This window comes from Balaenoptera borealis (assembly GCF_965194805.1).
Source record: "Balaenoptera borealis genome assembly, chromosome: 13".
In the NCBI taxonomy this organism is placed as follows: domain Eukaryota; kingdom Metazoa; phylum Chordata; class Mammalia; order Artiodactyla; family Balaenopteridae; genus Balaenoptera; species Balaenoptera borealis.
This window is the reverse complement of record NC_138870.1, coordinates 83,659,305-83,676,948: the sequence shown is the minus strand read 5'-3', so window position 1 is coordinate 83,676,948 and position 17,644 is coordinate 83,659,305. Positions and strand designations below refer to the sequence as shown.

The following is a 17,644-nucleotide window of genomic DNA, read 5'->3' as shown; positions in this document are numbered from 1 at the left end:
CGCGCAGCGGGGTGGGGGGCGCCGCGGGGGGCGCGCGCGCGGGCCCGGGGAGCTCGCCGGGAGAGCCCGGCGCTCGGCGCGGCGCGGCCAGGCTCGGCGCCTCTCCCCCCCGTTCCTCGGCGCGCTCGCCCTCGCCTCGCCGCTCGCATTCGCTGGGGGCGCCCAGAAAGATGCTCAGAGGCAACGGCTAGGGGAGCGGAGGTTCCTGCCACATGTCCGCGTCCTCGGGGGCCAGAGCCCGCCAGCCCTCGCGGATCCCGGCTCGCAGCCAGCCCGCGACCGCTGCCGTCGCTAGTGCCGAGGGGCTCGGGTGAGTAGCGGCGTGACTGCGGGCGGCGTGGGGCACGGCTTCCCCGCCGTCCACGGCCCCAGCTTGCCAAGATGCGGTTGCGGGAGAAAAAAGGGAAGCCGGGTCGGAAATCCGGACAGGCTGCGTGCGATAAGGGTTGCCGGGGCATTTGTTGCAGCCAGGCTGGCGGTCTCCACTGTGTGGGCCTTTTTTTTTTTTTTTTTTTAATCCTTCAGAAAACATGGTTTGGTTATTGCTTTTCCCTCGGGTTCGGCGCATTTTCCCTTTCCTTTCCGCATCTTCGGGGTTGCAAGGAGTTTGAAGCGGTAAATTGCCGGATGTCTTTCCAAATGGTTTGACTTTCACGAGTAGATATTTTCCAAAGGTCATTTGTCTTCAGTATTAAAAAGCCACACCAATCCATGTAATTTCCAGGTGCGCTTTGAATCACCTTTCAAGAGTAGCAGGAAAAACAGACACTGGAAGGGTTGCTGTTGAGCGTGCCCTCTCTCCTCGTATTTTTTTATACATTGATTAATCGGAGGGGAAAGTGGGCTTGGGCTTAACCACTCTACGCCTTGGCGAACTGTATTAGAGCAGCAAAGACTGCAATTTGCTGCTTTCGTGAAGGTCGGATCAACATTTCCATTGAAACCCCAATTTCGGTGGCTGCAACTTGGGTGTAATTTTACTCCAGGCTAAAACTTGCCAAAGGCAAACAAGATGTTGTTTTTATAAGGCTGCTGCCACCGCCGCGGTTTTGGGGTTTTTGTTGTTGCTGTTTCCCTCCAAGAAAACCAGCCATCTACAAACATGAGCCCCTAAAACAAATGGGCAGCTCAGGAAGGCTTTACATTTTCAGAGATTGGCCAGGAAGGCTCGTTCTCGCTGCAGTTATCATTTCTCCTCCCTGAGCGACTGAGATGTTAGTTTTAGGAGGCTGAAAATTCAGCCCCCAGGCTGCAGATATGCACCCAACATGTTGTATGGGTAGATCGGAGGCATGTGAGCTTTGGGGTCCTTAACGATTCTTAAACACTTACTAGATTAGGATACTTGCTACTTGGACTCTTGCATGGAAAGGCGACATGAGGAATTTAGGTACAACGTAAAGACTTTCCTCAACGTTGACACAAGTTACCAAAGGAGTCTATAAATCTCTCTGGGAGTCTTTACATTAGGGTAGATTCACGTTGAAGTTTGGAGCCAGTTCTGAGCTGGTTTGGAGCTGGAAGGGAGAGAGGAAAGGAGATTAGGAAACCTCCCAGAGGTTCCTTCCAAACCTGTGTTCTTTGTACTCAGCAGATGAGCTTGGGCAAGGCGATGCCAGTGGTGTCTGGGTTATTTGAGTCTGTGGTGTCGATGGCTCTGTGACAGAATAGACTATAATGACTGGTGCTGGCATTGTCCCACTGTAAAGACTTCACAAGTGTGCCATTCTGTCATTCCACCCGGTCAGTCCTGAATAGTGCTTGGTGTAATTGCCGTGATCCTCCTGGACTCAGATGGAGGAGAAAGGAGTAACTGGTACAAATGAAATTAAAACAGATTCATGCTACCTGGGCGACTTTGTGACATATTTTTAAAAACATCGTTACGAAGACTTTTTTAACTTCAGAATGCAGGGGGAAATATAATGTTGGATAAAAGCAGTGAAGAGTCAGTGCTCCTTGCTCAAGGATAGGAACTTTCTCCTCCGGTTGCTAATTGCCAAAACTTACTTTTACTGCATTAGAGTTACTTTGCTTGAAGCACTTTGGCACTTTTAGTAGAAGTAATTTTTTTTTCTTAATCAGTGACAGTAGAGTGATAATATATCCATGTATTAGGAATGAGAGACTCTGTATCATTACAGTTCCCCTAAGGGGGACCAGAGAAAGAGAACAAAGTATCTCACCTCTACTTGGAGATCAAATCTCCATTAAAATACTTTCGAAATATAGATACAGCATGGTACAATATTTAATAAGATATTTGGGGGTAACTAGTTTTTAACAAAACTTTGTATAAGTACATTTATTTGTCAGCAGTTTAAAATTATAATCACTGGACAGTTATTATCAATCTAAAAGTTTGCAGGTTTTACTAAATTTGTATACATGTACTGAATTCTGATACATTTCTTTTCTGTTAATTTACTGCGTATGGTATAATTGGTCTGAAATGTTAGGGAATGGCTTTCTTTAGAGTAGTAATATTTGTTTAAAGTTACTGTACATATTCTAAATAGAATAAAAATTAACAGACATTGTTCAGGAAAGGCATTCCCAATAATCATTTGTGATGTTATTGTCCTCTTTTAAATGTTGGCAAATGTTTACCGGTTTATTATTAACTCATACTCATTGCATCATTCATTGAATAAGGATTTTTGAGCACCATGTGTTTTGAAGCAGGTTTATCCTTTCTCTAAATGGAAGGCAGACATGTTCTCTAAATATTATATTGAAATAAATGTTTTGGCATTGTCAGTGTTTATAGCATTGGCAGAGTCTGTAGAAACACCAGGTAGAGTTTATTGATGTCCCTAGTTCTAACCAGATGCTAATGTCAACATATGTCACATTAATATCCGTCAAGGCAGTTAATGTCCCAGGAAGAATGAACAATTAGCAAAATTAATTAGGAGATCTGCTTGATTAAAATCATTAATGGTCATCAGTAAAACATTTGTATTACCATAGGCATGTTTGATTTTTATACATTTTGGATTTATAGCAGTAATTCAGATTTAGCATTTACAAGTGCCACTACCAGTAATCAAAGTACAAGGTCTTCCATAAGCCACCAGTAATTAACAGAAGTGTGAACAGAAACCAGATTTATTTACTGGTTACCCATTTTTTTTTTTCCTTTCATGGACAATAGCCAGTAACAAAGCATAAGTGTTTGCCGTGGAATTTAATGGCAGTGAATAGCAGTAAGCCTTGGAAGAAGTGTTGCATGTATATTTCTTTAAGTGAAAGATTACATTAGCTGTGATGTCTTTACTCTTGTATTAATATTTGATTTCTTTAAAATGATTGTTTCCAAAGTGCAATGCTGTCAATATATTTAATAATTTGCTTGAGAAAGAACATTTACATGAATGCATTTATCTTCCCACATATCTGTCAATAATGCATTGTTCCAGAAATCTATTTTTATGTAGATGGATTTTCATGTAAAAATTAACCTTTCTTATAATTGTAGTGTGAGCTGAAAACCATTCTTGTTCATCTGATTTTTGCTTTCTCTCCATGAAATCATGAGACGGTTTTTTTAGAAGTCAAACTATGATTAAGCTGAGTCTTTTTTTTCTTTAAAAAAAACTGTGAGAATAGTTTGTTTAGAAGAAAATTCAAAATTAATTCCCTTAAAAATTTTATGTTTAGGCAGTATCTCCCGATTCTGGTATTTACAGAGCAAAGACTTACTGGTAGTTTTCTCATATGGGAATAGGAAGGAATGCAGAGAAGATCAATACAAGATTTGATCTGGAAGAAGCAAAACTGCATGTTCTGATCCCCTCTTACTAAATGCTTTATAGTGTGTTTTTAGGTGAATCTCAAAACAGAATTTTTCTATAAATGGCTTTTGTGGATACATCTCTTTGGGGTTTGGAATTAAGGTAACTAAACTGAAATTACTAACTTCACAAGACTAACCACAAGAACATGCTCTGGAAAATCAATGGCTGCCTTGAGATTGTCCAGATACCCATGTTTACCACGTTCCAGCCCCTCTGTCTCTATAGACAGCCACCTTTGAAGCACACAGAAATCAGTGGGCGACCCCAGCACAGTCTCAGCACTGCTTGGCCATATGTTTAAGTGGTACTCAGTTCTGTAGCTCTTGTAACATTGGTCAGGGCTAGGTTTTGTGACCCTGTGAAAACTAAGACACTTGGCAGGAGAAAATTGTATTTTAAGACTATTTGAGCATCCTGTCATTTTAGCACATTTCAGTTAGAAGAATTTTTTTGTAACTGTAAGTTTTATGGTCTGTTTTTGGTTTCAATTAAGGCTTGAGCGTGACTTGCACATAGTTGTAATTGCAACAGGTGGTATGTTTTGTGTTGTGTAATGTTCATAAAAGACTCGTTTCCTGATGTTTAGAAATCATGACCATTTTGTGGTTATTTTTCCAGAAATACAAAATGTAACTGTAAAAATAAGCTGCTTCTCTTTATCTCCATGATTCATTTCTTCAGAAAAGATGTGCAGACCATATGCAGCATCTCTTGGCTCTTAATACGTTTTTTTTTTTTTTTCTGTCTTAACTGTCGATTTAGTGTAAAAATAATTGGTTCAAGTTGTTTTCTAGTAGTATAGCTTTCTCTCTGGAATGAAAGGTCTGGCATTGCGTCCTAAATATCTCCCAAGGCTTGGTTGGTACTCTTGATATGAGTGATGCTATTTTTTTCACCCTACTGGTAGATTAGTCGTACACACTCATGCCAAACCAAATTTGGTACAAAGCTTCAAATTAGAAATAAATAGTCCCTCCCAAGTTTCAACATTATTTACATACTGGCTCGCCCTCCTTTTACATACCCAGAACTATTCCAGACAGGAACCAAGCTGTCTTGGAAGATGCAAATTCCTAGTAGCTAACAGAAGAAACTTTTTCCCCTTTTCCTGACCACTCATCACTGACTTCTTCTCTCCTCTCATTCACTGCTCTTAGCTCAGGTATCTTTCAAATCACATAATCTCTTTAATCCCTTTCATTAGGTTTCTCGCTACTAAAACCTCCAGAAAATCTGTTATTTCCTCTTTTACCTTTTTGATACAGTGACCCAAGTCATGGCTGATAAGTATTCAAGGTGGTAACAGTGTTATGTCTGTTACCAAAGGAGCTGAAAGCTATAAATTTTAAAGTTATATGAATAAAAAATCAGGACCGGAAAGCCCTGCAGCCCTTGAAAATGAATCTGAAGCCCCCTTCAGAATATCCATAAATGTCTCCACCAATATGAAAGATAAATAATAATTGTAATTTGTTCATATTAAATAAATTAAAATATTTCTTTTAAATTGTATATTATGCCGGTGATAATTCATCATGTTGATTTTCTAGTATTTTTGTTGTATATATACAGAATTTTAGCCCATTATGGGTCCAGTAGACATTCGTGGGCTCTAACCCTAATATTTAATTATTGTTTATACTGTGGCTTAGTTGAAGGAATTTGCATTCTGAATTCTAAACAACTGACTTAAAAGACAGATTTGCCAACACAACCCTTTGAGAAACAGTTTCTGTGTGTATTCAATTCATTCACTTGAGAAATTTTTATGGAATGTCTACTGTCTTCAAGGCACTGTTGTTAGGGCAGGAGATATAATGATGAACAGAATAGACAAGGTCTCTGTTTTGTAGAGCAGATATTTAATGGGGGAAGTTTAATACAAAACAAGTAAATAAACAAATGGAGAAGATAATCTCAGACAGTGGTAAGTGCTGTGAAGGGCATATAACAGGGTGAAGTGCTTGAGAGTGTTCTGGAGGGGAATGATGCTACTTTTAAAAAGTTGTTCAGAGAAGGTCTCCCTAAGAAGGTGTCCTTCAAATAGAGAATGGTGAGCAGGAACCAGCCATGCAGAGAAATCTGGGGAAGGAGCATTCAGGCAAAGGGACCCACTCACCTAAGTGCCCTTGGGGGGACAGTCACAGTATGTTTGGGTAACAGCAGTACAGTGTGACTGGGTCGTTGCCCACTCAGGTCAGCCTTGCTGGTCATGGCCAAGGGTTTGGGTTTTATTCTAAAAACAACATGAAGCAAATGGAGAATTTAAAGCAGAAGTGCAACAGCTTTACCTTTGGAAAGAATACACTGGCTGCCGTGGGAAGACTGGACAAAACTAGAGCCAGAACGGACGCGGAGGAACCACGTAGAAGGCTATTATAGTAGTCCAGGTGAGAATTGATAGAGATTTGGGCTAGGGTAGTGACAGTAAACAAAGAAGAGCTGTGGGAAGATTCGGAATATCAAATTGTGAAAAGCTTTTGTGAAGTTTTACAAATATAGGAAAATACAAAAAAGAAAATAACAATTCTCACAGTTCTCACCATCCAAAGTAATATCTCCGCATTTTTTTAAGGAAAAATAATCACCACATTATTTTTGATATTTTGATATTTGATATTTGATCATAAGACATAATTCAGGTGATGCACATAATAAAAATACTATAATTTTTAAATTATGCTAAACCCCACCACCCAGAAATAACCATCTTTAACATTAGACTAATATCATTTAAGGCATGTTTCTATGCATATATACAGAGGGATTGGTAGATGGATGCATGAATAGAAAGAAATACTGATACTTTTATGGTAATGGCAACAATGGAATCATACTGGAGATGCTGTTTTTAAATAAAAAGTATTTTTTTAACATCTTTATTGGAGTATAATTGCTTTACAATGGTGTGTTAGTTGCTGCTGTATAACAAAGTGAATCAGCTATACGTATACATGTATCCCCATATCTCCTCCCTCTTGTGTCTCCCTCCCACTCTCCCTATCCCACCCCTCTAGGTGGTCACAAAGCACCAAGCTGATCTCCCTTTGCTATGTGGCTGCTTCCCACTAGCTATTTTATATTTGGTAGTGTATATATGTCCATGCCACTCTCTCACTTCATCCCAGCTTACCCTTCCCCCTCCCCGTGTCTTTAAGTCCATTCTCTACGTCTGCTGCATCTTTATTCCTGTCCTGCCCCTAGGTTCTTTAGAACCTTTTTTTTTTTTAGATTCCATATATATGTGTTAGCATACGGTATTTGTTTTTCTCTTTCTGACTTACTTCACTCTGTATGACAGACTCTAGGTGCATCTACCTCACTACAAATAACTCAATTGCATTTCTTTTTATGGCTGAGTAGTATTCCATTGTATATATGTGCCACATCTTCTTTATGCATTCATCTGTCGATGGACACTTAGGTTGCTTCCATGTCCTGGCTATTGTAAATAGTGCTGTAATGAATATTGTGGTACATGACTCTTTTTGAATTATGGTTTTCTCAGGGTATATGCCCAGTAGTGGGATTGCTGGGTCATATGGTAGTTCTATTTTTAGTTTTTTAAAAGTATTAAAATTTGTTTTCTTATATTTAACAGCATAAAAAAATGGAAGTAAGAAAAGCTAAGTAATTGTTGAACTTCAAAGTTCTCCTTCCTACAAGTTATTTCCTAAAAGATCTCCCTTTATGGTTAAAAGAAATGGTTATGATTAACGGTTATTAAATGGTTATGGTTAAGAGAAATGAAAAATGTTAAGAGGTTTGAGCAGGAGTGGATTGAGATTTTGTAGGAAGGTTATTACAAGTTGGGACTCCTCTTTAAGAAAACAGAGTATATTTTACAAAAACATGATCATGTGAATGCTTTGTTGTGACCCCTCCCAGGGCCAACGAAAAACAAATCACCCATGTAGGTGAAAGGCCTTGAAACTTAAGTAGCTTTACAGTAAATCCACCTCAGTGTTGCAATTATTATGCTTTTTAAACTACATATTCCAGCTTTAAGTACGTTATCACCCATCTCCTCTCCTCAGCTAATAATCTTAATTAATTTATATTGATCATGTTGTAATACTTGCTATTCTGTAATCATAAAATTATAATTACTAAGCTTATTTAATATAAATTCTTCTATTAAAATAGACCCAATGTTTCCCAGTCCTTTAGTATAGCTTCTCCATTTCTAAATGAGTTCTTTGATTCATCTCTTAATTGCCTAGATGTCATTGTCAATTGCTTTTTGTTCTTATTTCAAGAAAGACTTGTAGCTACTGCGTTTCTGAGAGTTTTGGTTTTGGTTTTTGTTTTTTTAATATTCGAGGGTATCTTTCTGTTACTTTTATAATTGAAACAACATTGAGGCTGAGTATAGTATTCTTGTGTTATGCTCTCTTTCCCTTATAGTTTTGCAGCCATTACCCCATTGTTGAGTAGCATTCACTACTACTGTGCAGTCTGAAGCCACCCTTTTGTAGGGGTTTGCTTTTTCTGCCTGGATAGCAAAGAATTCTTTCTTTATCCTCATAGTTCAGTAGCATAGCTAGGATATGTCTTGTTGAATGTTCTGTGTCAGAATTTTCTGCAATACAATATGCTCTTTAAATCTGCTGACATTGTATCATATCTTTTATTATACATTTTATTCCATTTGTATTGTTACCTACTTTGGGGCCATCAATTATCCTTATTTTTGAACATCTTTGTCTCTCTTCCATATCTCTTAATTTCTTTATAATTTAATCTTTTTGTCATCTTCACCTGCATTCATAGTGATTATGTCAATCCTTTCCTCTGTGTTAGTAATTCCATTTTCAGAAGTGTCTACTCTGTTTCTTGATGTTTCTAATTTATTGATTGATTCTAAAATGATGCTCTTTGGTCCTTAAATAGTTTCATTAGGTCCACAATCTCTCTTTTCATCTCATTTGTTTCATTATTCTGTCTTTAGCTTCAATTTTTACTGAAATCATTCTTCTGTAGTAGAAAGTTTGTGTGAGGAGGTCCTTCCTTTTATTTGAATAAATTTCTTCTAGATTTACTTCCTCGTGCTATGACCCTTGCATTTTATATTCTTCCCTTCCCTCCTTCCTCTCTCCCTCCTTCCTTTCGTCCTCTCTCCTTCTCTCCTTTCCTCCTTCCTCCCTTCCTTGCATATCTGCCATGCTATTTTTTTTTTATCCGGCTGGTGCTTGGGGAGCTTTGCTCAGACATGGTGTAAGTAACTCCTTAGATCACTTCCCACCTTTTGGGGGACCAGTTTGATTTTTTTCTTTGAGCTATGTTTTACTGCCTGGACCTGTCCACTTTTCTGAAGTGGGAGGGAGTTGCCAAGGGAGGTAGAAATATCGTGGAGAGAGGTAGCTCATGCCCTGTGCAGCCTTGATTACGTTTCCAGGGCTTTGCCTTCTCAGGTTTTGCAGAATGTCCCTGTTATCAGCATTCATTTCACCAAACTGGGAGGGGGTAGGTGGGAGATACCAAGGACAGTCTTTTTATAATCAACTAAAGGGTTCCACATGAGCCGCAGCTACCCTGGAGGTAACCTAGGACTTCATGGGTCTCCTGATCACAGTGGGCAGCCCTGGAGTCTTCAATTCCAGGGAGTCAGCCCTTTACTCCCTTTTTCTCATTTCACATGTTTCCATCACTCCTCCATAGAGAGAGGAAACAGATAAAGATATTCACTGAGTGTGTGCTTTCTCTAAATTCAGGGTTATTAGTGAGAATTCTCAGAGTTTTGTTGACTCACCTCTCTGGGCAGTGAGAACAGGGTTGGGAACCAAGCAACACTGTGCCTCTTCATCCTGCTCCGGAATCTTCTCTTTCTTTCCTTGGCTGCCAGTGTTGAAGTTTGTTTATATTTGTTTATGTTCCTTTCCTTGATTGGTTACTGTTGGTATTTTTTTCGTACTGTTTACTATTTTTTTTCCACATTTTGTTTGGTATTGGGGAAGGGAAGTTCTGTGAGGCAGTTTAAATTTGCCATCTTAAATCAGACTCTGGGATATATTTTGGAGATAGAATTTAGATGTCTTGCTGACGAATTAATTTGAAAGATGAAGGGAAGGGAGGAGTTATGGATGACACCTAAATTTTTGGCCTTAGCAACTGGGTGGGTGATGAACAGATTGGGCCAGTGTTGGGAGAAGGAATCAAGAGTTCTGTATTAAGCATTTTAAATCTAAGAAACTTGATATCCATGTGGAAATGTCAAGCAGGTGGTTGGATCTACTAGCCTGAAACCCAGGGGAAAGATGCTCAGCATATAGGTGGTACCTAAAAACACATGCCTGGATGAGATCACCTAGGGAGAGAGAATAGAAATATTGGGAAATGTATAATGAATGTGTACTAATCAGGATGTGTGGGTGTGTGGACTCTCCAGGCTCAGTGTCAACTCTTCTTAATCTGACAGACGTCTGAAATCTTTCAGTATAAATGTATCAGGTTAATGTTTGGTATGAATTAGTGAGAAATGTAGGTCAGGGAACATTTTGAAAGATGGGAAATTTTATACTTCTAGATCTACACAGTAACACAGTAAAGTACTGCCTTTCAAAGATGGTTTAGACTTGCTTTTTAGCTCTTACCACATCAATTATCTGTATTTGAGGATGATAAAGATTTAATTTTAAACAAATATATAACTTATTAGTTATGAAGACTCAATTTTTTCTGCTTTCAAAATGAATCAATATATACATTTTTATTTAATACGTACTTTTACAATTAAAATATAGCTTTTGCTTATAGTAGAGGTACATTGTACATTTTAAAGCATTGCTATATTTGGAGGGAATGTGCTTAATGAAAAGGATACTGTTCTGGAAATTAGGAAACAGATTCTAGATCCAACTCCGGCAGTAATAAAAAATAGCAGTATGAAACACACATAATCCTTTCAGTGTGACAGGTGCTGTTCTAAACACTTCACATAATATTTACTTTATTAAGAAGTTGTATAGTCACACAGCTTTCAGCTACTTAATCTCCCAGGACTTTAGCCTCCTCATTTGTAAAGCCAGTGTTCCCTCAGCTCTAAAATTCAGCACGATTTATCTTTAATTGTACAATTTTATCAAGAGACGTAAAAATATTTTAATGCTCTTATTAACCAAAGCAAATGGTAACAGACTCTTTTATAGTCAGGGGAAGATGAACCGTTATATCACAAAGGTTGACCAGTAAATTATGGGGATTTTAGTCAACTAGGATTGCATCCCAAACATACCTCCTCTTATGCTTTTGCTCACGCTCTACCTAAAAAATAAGGATTTTTTTTTTTTTTTTTTTTTTTTTTTGCAGTATGGCAGTTACTTGCCCAGTTGCTAGGTAACAAGGCAGATCTCTATAGCTTTATCTGAACACACAGCAGATGATTTTTTAGTGACAATTGTTTATATCCAATATATTAAAGTATGCTGTATTGATAATGATTAAACTGTTGATTTATCTACTGTGCATTTGCAAGAAAGTGTGCAGTAATTCACAAAGCTAGTTTTGTTCTAATCTTTCTCAAAGGCATTATTAACATTTGCCACTAAGAATGATCAGTTGTCTAGCAAAGCAGCAATAGCTAGATTGTTTATTTGATAATCCTTCCAGGTGGCTGATCACAATCAAAAACATTGCCACACCTTTCTGATTAATTATACTGTACATCTTCCGGGAGGGATGTTTTGTTCTTCTGTGGGGTCCATTCATATGTTATAAAGTTTGAATTTTGTGAAAATTGATATTCTTTATATCGCTTGTCATTCCTCGTACTATAATCATTCAGGAGATCTAGCTCTACACTGAGAAGTAGCAGTTGATTTAGAAGTATTTAGAAGAATTGTTATTTTAAAACATTATCCAAATTTATTGTTTTTTTTGTCTTTTGGTACACAGGGGAGAAATCATAGCTGCGCATCACCAATGTTACATAATCAGCAATGGTGTGTTGTTAGAGATCTTTTAACAAAAGTTACAATTAAAGAAAAGAATCTACAATTTAAGTATTATAACCAGTAAATTTCCATAATAAGGAAGGAAAAAATCTCTTTCCACCCTTTGTGGATTTTGTTCACAATATTTGCCTTTAATCAGGTGGATTTATTTGCTTGAATGTTTCTTAATATATGCCAGGAAACATGTGAAGTATATGCTTATTCCAAATTCATTTTCCTGCCGACATTTATATTGGTAAATTTGGACGATTATTAGATAGAATTTATGCATTGAGTTAATAGTCATTTGTCACAGTCTTTTCAACTAAAAGTCAAAAGGCTATTTTATACTGTAATGGAGAAAAGGTATCTGTTGAGCATTGCACTTTTGTGGTAGAGTGGCTGTAATAAGTACATCAGCTATGGGATAATTCGAAATTATGGTACAATTTCCTTTGTAGCATAAGAAATATCACAATAGGTAATGTTAGGATTCAGGTTTGTCTTAAAATATTTAGTTTATAGGACAGTGACGTAAGAAAATTCTTGGAGAATATTTGTTCACAAGTTATTTTTTGATGACAGCAGAAAGAATGCATTCTGTAGAATCAGAATCACAGAGACAAAAATGAGTCATTACCTGTCTCTTGGATGAACTCAAGGTAACCCTGTCTTTACAAGTCAGCACACCAGGAAGCTAGTTTATATAGAAAATAGTTTAATATGGAAAATTGCACTTTAATAATACCTACTAATTAAATGCCTGCATTCAATAAAATACAGTTCTCGCTGCCTGAAAGCTATAAAAGCCACCTGGAATGATTCTGAATTTCTGTAGTCTTGAGTAAACCACAGGCAAGGTGTATATTTTATTGACTGTGGACTGAAGGCCTGAGCTATTTTCAAGACAATTAAACAGTAATTTATTTGACTCTTTACAGTGTTCAGTTATCACTCTGGCATTTAAATATCAAAAGTAAAATGGAAATCAGCCCTCTGATTTCTCTACTTTTCATATTCTCAATGACATACAGTTTTGCCTAGTTTTTAGAAAACATGCTGTTATATAAACCATTACTTATTATACAAAAATTTTTAAATCATTTCAGGCAGGGAGTCGAAGCAGATGTCTGTTTGCCATATAACAGTAGTTCTCTCCTTATAGGGGAGCTCACTGCAAGATTTCATTAGGTTTTTTTATCTTTCTCATAGTAATTTTGGGAGAAAACCAAACCTGTGTTTATACAGAACTTTTAGAAACTTATCCATCTTGTTAAGCTAGGTAAACTTGTGAATTCCAGTTAAGGTTGATTTATTTCATATTCTTATTTTTGATTGTCATATTGTTACCAAAACCCAACTCCATGTGATTGCTACCTTCTTTTGTGTCTTATTTTAGACACATTATTTGAATGGACTTTCTTCATCATCCTATGTGTCTTTGTGATTATTGTTGCTATATCATTTTAAATGATTTTAGTGGAAATCTTTTTTCTCTCTCACGATACTGGAGCCTATCTCCTATAGAGAAACTAGGTAATCCTAAATATGAGCTGTTATTGTCTCACTTTTCAGCTTTACTTACTTTTAAAAAGGGTTCTGTGGCCATAGAAAATAAAACATAGATTTGTCAGAAGGTCAGCATCCTAGGATATGAAAGCTACATTCTGCAAAGCATTGGAGTTGGTTCTGTTTTGTATTGTTAACATATATTTTATACTTTTAATCATTGTTTATCACACTGTGCAAAAAAGGAAAAAGCCGAATAATCTAGTGTTCAACTCCCTTTTTGTTTATCCAGGCATTATGGGAATTTTAGCTGAGGGTGAGACTAATACTGAATAATCATTTCAAAAGCAAATGTCATTTCTGATTTTAAAAAATGATTCTAATTGTGTGTGTGTGTGTGTGTGTGTGTGTGTGTGTGTGTGTGTGACTATGAAGATTCCAAGAGAATTTATTTGTCCAATATCCAGGGTGCCTGAAAGCCTAAATATATTTATCCATACTGTGTGGATTAACAATTATTTTTAAGGATTTAAAGATTATTTTATGCCTCTTTTTCTCAGAACACCCTCAGACACTGTTTGAAGAATTTTCAACTGAGGTTTATCAAATGCCACTAAATCATAGGAGGGATAGGAATTGAAAAAAGGGAGGGGGGAGGGGGAGGAACAAAAAGCAGCAGAAATACATAAAGAAAAATGAGGAAGAGCAAAAAGTTTAAATTTTTATTATGTGTCAACAGAATACTTGGTACAAGTTGCTTCATTTCTTCTGAAGAATGGTGAGGAAGGATGGGCTTGGGAGTGCTTATGATTCCTTGAACTGCGACTTACCTCCACCACTAATTGGCTGTGTGTGCTTTGGGGAAGTTACCAAACTGAACCTTTCAGAGTCTTATTTTCCTCATCTGTAAAACAGTCATGACATTTACCTTGCACGGTTATTCTGAGGACTAAGAGGTTGGACAGACAGGTAGATGGATAGCCCTCTGATGCACAGCAGGTGCTGAATAAACCTCTAGATGCTATTTTTGTTAGTTCTTATCTTCGTTACAGACATTTTCTTTCATCCTTAGCCACCAAATATCAATACAGAACCAATGTTAGGACCATGAATGATGCTTTCAAACCAACAGATCTGAAAAATTATAGCCAGGACAAGAACTTAAAGCCCAAAACAAACCTAGAGTGGCTGACTGTGGCCTCCAGTTGTCCTCTGCATGGCTGCAGGGTGCCACTCCCACAGACAATCTGTGCAATGTGATGCCAATTCAGTTGATCTGTTCTTGGTCTCTACTTTTAAAGAAGCATAAAAATCAAGGCATGAAAAACTTTTTTTTGTTCAAAACTACATATGTGTTGTAAGTCCCCTTGTATAAAAGATGGGAAAACAACTTGTTCCCAGATCTGTTGGCTTTGGCATCCTCATATGAACCATCATCTCTCAAGGGGGTCCTCTGGCCAACAAGAGAGTTGATTCGGCAATATATATATATGTGTGTGTGTATATATATATATATATATATATATATGTATATATATATATATATATATATAGAGAGAGAGAGAGAGAGAGGGGGGGGGGGGGAGAGAGGGAGGGAGAGAGAGAGCGAGCACACCAAAGCAATCTTGAGAAAGAAGAGCAGAGCTGGAGGTATCATGCTCCCTGATTTCAGACTATACTACAAAGCTACAGTAATCAAAACAGTGTGGTAGTGGCACAAAAACAGACACATATATCAGTGGAACAGAATAGAGAGCTCAGAAATCAACCAACACACTTAGGGTCAATTAATGTATGACAAAGGAGGTGAGAATATACAATGGAGAAAAGATAGTCTATTCAATAAGTGATGCTAGGAATACTGGACAGCTACATGTAGAAGAATGAAATTAGAACATTTTCTCACACCATATACAAAATAAACTCAAAATGGATTAAAGACCTAAACGTAAGACCAGAAACGATATAACTCCTAGAAGAAAATATGGGCAGAACAGTCTTTGACATAAATCATATCAATATTTTTTTTATCTGTCTCCCATGGCAAAGGAAACAAAATCAGTGGGACCTAATTAAACTTAAAAGCTTTTGCACAGCAAAAGAAACCATCAACAAAACAAAAAGACATCCTGCTGAATGGGAGTAACTATTTGCAAATGATATGACCAATAAGGGGTTAATATCCAAAATATATAAATATCTCATACAACTCAATATCAAAAATAAAAAAAACCTTTTAAAAATGGGCAGAAGACCTGAATAGACATTTTTCCAAAGAAGACATACAGATGGCCAACAGGCACATGAAAAGATGCTCAACATTGCTAATCATCAGGGAAATGTAAATCAAAACCACAATGAGATATCACCTCATACCTGTCAGAATGGCTATAGTCAAAACAAATGTTAGCAAGAATGTGGAGAAAAGGGAAGCCTTATACACTGTTGGTGGAAGTGTAAATTGGTTCAGCCACTGTGGAAGACAGTATGGAGGTTCCTCAGAAAACTAAAAATAGAACTACCATACGACCCAGCAATCCCACTACTAGGCATATACCCAGAGAAAATGAAAACACTGATTCAAAAAGATACATGCACCGCAATGTTCATAGCACTATTATTTACAATAGCCAAAATAGGGAGCCGACCTAAGTGTCCATCAACAGATGAATGGATAAATAAGATGTGGTGTATATCTACAATGGAATATTACTGAGCCATAAAAAAGAATGAAATTTTGCCATTTGCAACAACATGAATGGACCTGGAGGGCATTATGCTTAGTGAAATTAGTCAGAGAAAGAGAAATTCTGTACATTATCAATTATATGTGGAATCTAAAAAATAAACTAAACAAATGAATATAACAAAAGTTACCAGTGGGGGGAAGGAAGGGGGAAGGGACACCATAGGGGTAGGGGATTAAGAGGTACAAACTACTATGTATAAAATAAATAAGCTACAGTATCTGAGGGTCTTCTGAGAAGAAGAGCCATAAAATAATCTTTAAATCCTTAAAAATAATCATTAATCCACATAGTATGGATAAATATATTTAGACTTTCAGGCACCCTTCACGTTCCCACCAAGGCCTAGAGTATTTATGTTCAGTGAATATGTGTATAATAAATCATATTGGAGATTGGGGGACAGGTTTGTGCATAGTGGCTATATAGTTTTATCTCTCACTTAGAAATCTAAAATAAAATATTAATTGTTGCCCCATTAGCCAGTATGACATTTGCTAGGTTCTTCTTGATAGATAAGGGTAGCTAGACAGTTCTTAAAGGATGCCTTCTTGTTCCTAGCTTGAATCCTAACAAAACTAGAATGCCTTCATATACTAAACAAGCAAACAAAAACAAAACCAACCCCCCAAAACAAAACACAACAACCAAAAAAAAAAAATCCTTGATCATTAAAAAAGAAATAATATTTCTTGTTTGTGACTTTATTAATTCACTCATGCTTACCATTTATAAGTCATCAAAGAAGAAGGGAGAAAGCCATTTTGGACTTCCTCTGCCACTAGTTTCCACTTACTAAATATTCAACCTGTTGTACTACCCCAGTGATAGGTCAGGAAGTATTTCTTCAAGTTGATTTAAAATAAGCTTTGACTGATGTTGTTTTCCTATTATTTCTAGTAATGGAAGGGTCAACCTGATAATGTTGATAGCAGTTGTTTGGAGGTAGTTCCTGTCTCATTAGAAGCTTTAGATAATAAGAATCAAGATGGCATCACAACTCCTTCCTGGGCAGAACTTCCAATGATACTGCCCCATCACTGAGACCGCTCTTTCCATATCTCTTTAGTCTCAGGAGGGATTCGTTAGGCTGTAGGTAGACCGCAACTCATTGTCCTCATAGGTGCCTATAGCTTAACTACATAGTGTTTTTATGAGCCACTCAGACCCAAACTGGCCCCATTAGATTGGCTGTGTTGCTATTCTGGTTAATTACTTGTCATCTAATTGCATAATTTAGCTATATATGCATAGTGACCCGAAGGCCAAGTGCTTTTCTTTATTGTACAATTACTCTGAATAAACTCACCGTGAAAGTAGAATTTAAATACCTGTTGTAAAATACCACTTCTAAAAGCCTGTTTTGGACTTTTTTACCATGCTTTGATGCATTTTTAAAGAAAGCAATCTAAAAATATCATGTGATTTCTACCTGTACCCTAAAGCCATTAAATATTGTTTTCTGTGATTGCTCTTATGTTCGGTTTATTTAACTAAAAAGTTTGGTATCCCCATAGTTTCTGATTGTGAAGGTCTTTCTGCACATTCTTGATCATTTTAGTTTATTCTAATAATGTTCCCTATAGTCAAATGAAACACAAAAGTATAACCACTTTAGTTTTTCAGGCTTTCGGTAAGTGTTCTCTTCCATGTGAAT

At 37.2% G+C, this 17,644-nt stretch overlaps 1 protein-coding gene and 1 long non-coding RNA gene across 20 annotated transcripts in view; both read left to right on the top strand.

The window, feature by feature from the left end:
- ANKS1B (ankyrin repeat and sterile alpha motif domain containing 1B) overlaps window positions 1-17,644 on the top strand; it is a 1,131,483-nt gene that overhangs the window by 980,531 nt on the left and 133,308 nt on the right. The window contains exon 1 of one of the 19 annotated variants that reach the window (XM_082349573.1): window positions 84-310. The exons of the other annotated variants lie outside the window; for them this stretch is intronic. The gene's annotated coding sequence lies outside the window, so the exon portion shown is untranslated. Of the gene's footprint in view, window positions 1-83; window positions 311-17,644 lie in introns of those variants that run through there. 19 annotated transcript variants of the gene reach the window in all.
- LOC309608955 lies at window positions 328-17,291 on the top strand. The gene is made up of 2 exons (XR_014233171.1): window positions 328-14,738; window positions 14,811-17,291. It is a non-coding gene; the product is annotated as an uncharacterized lncRNA (long non-coding RNA).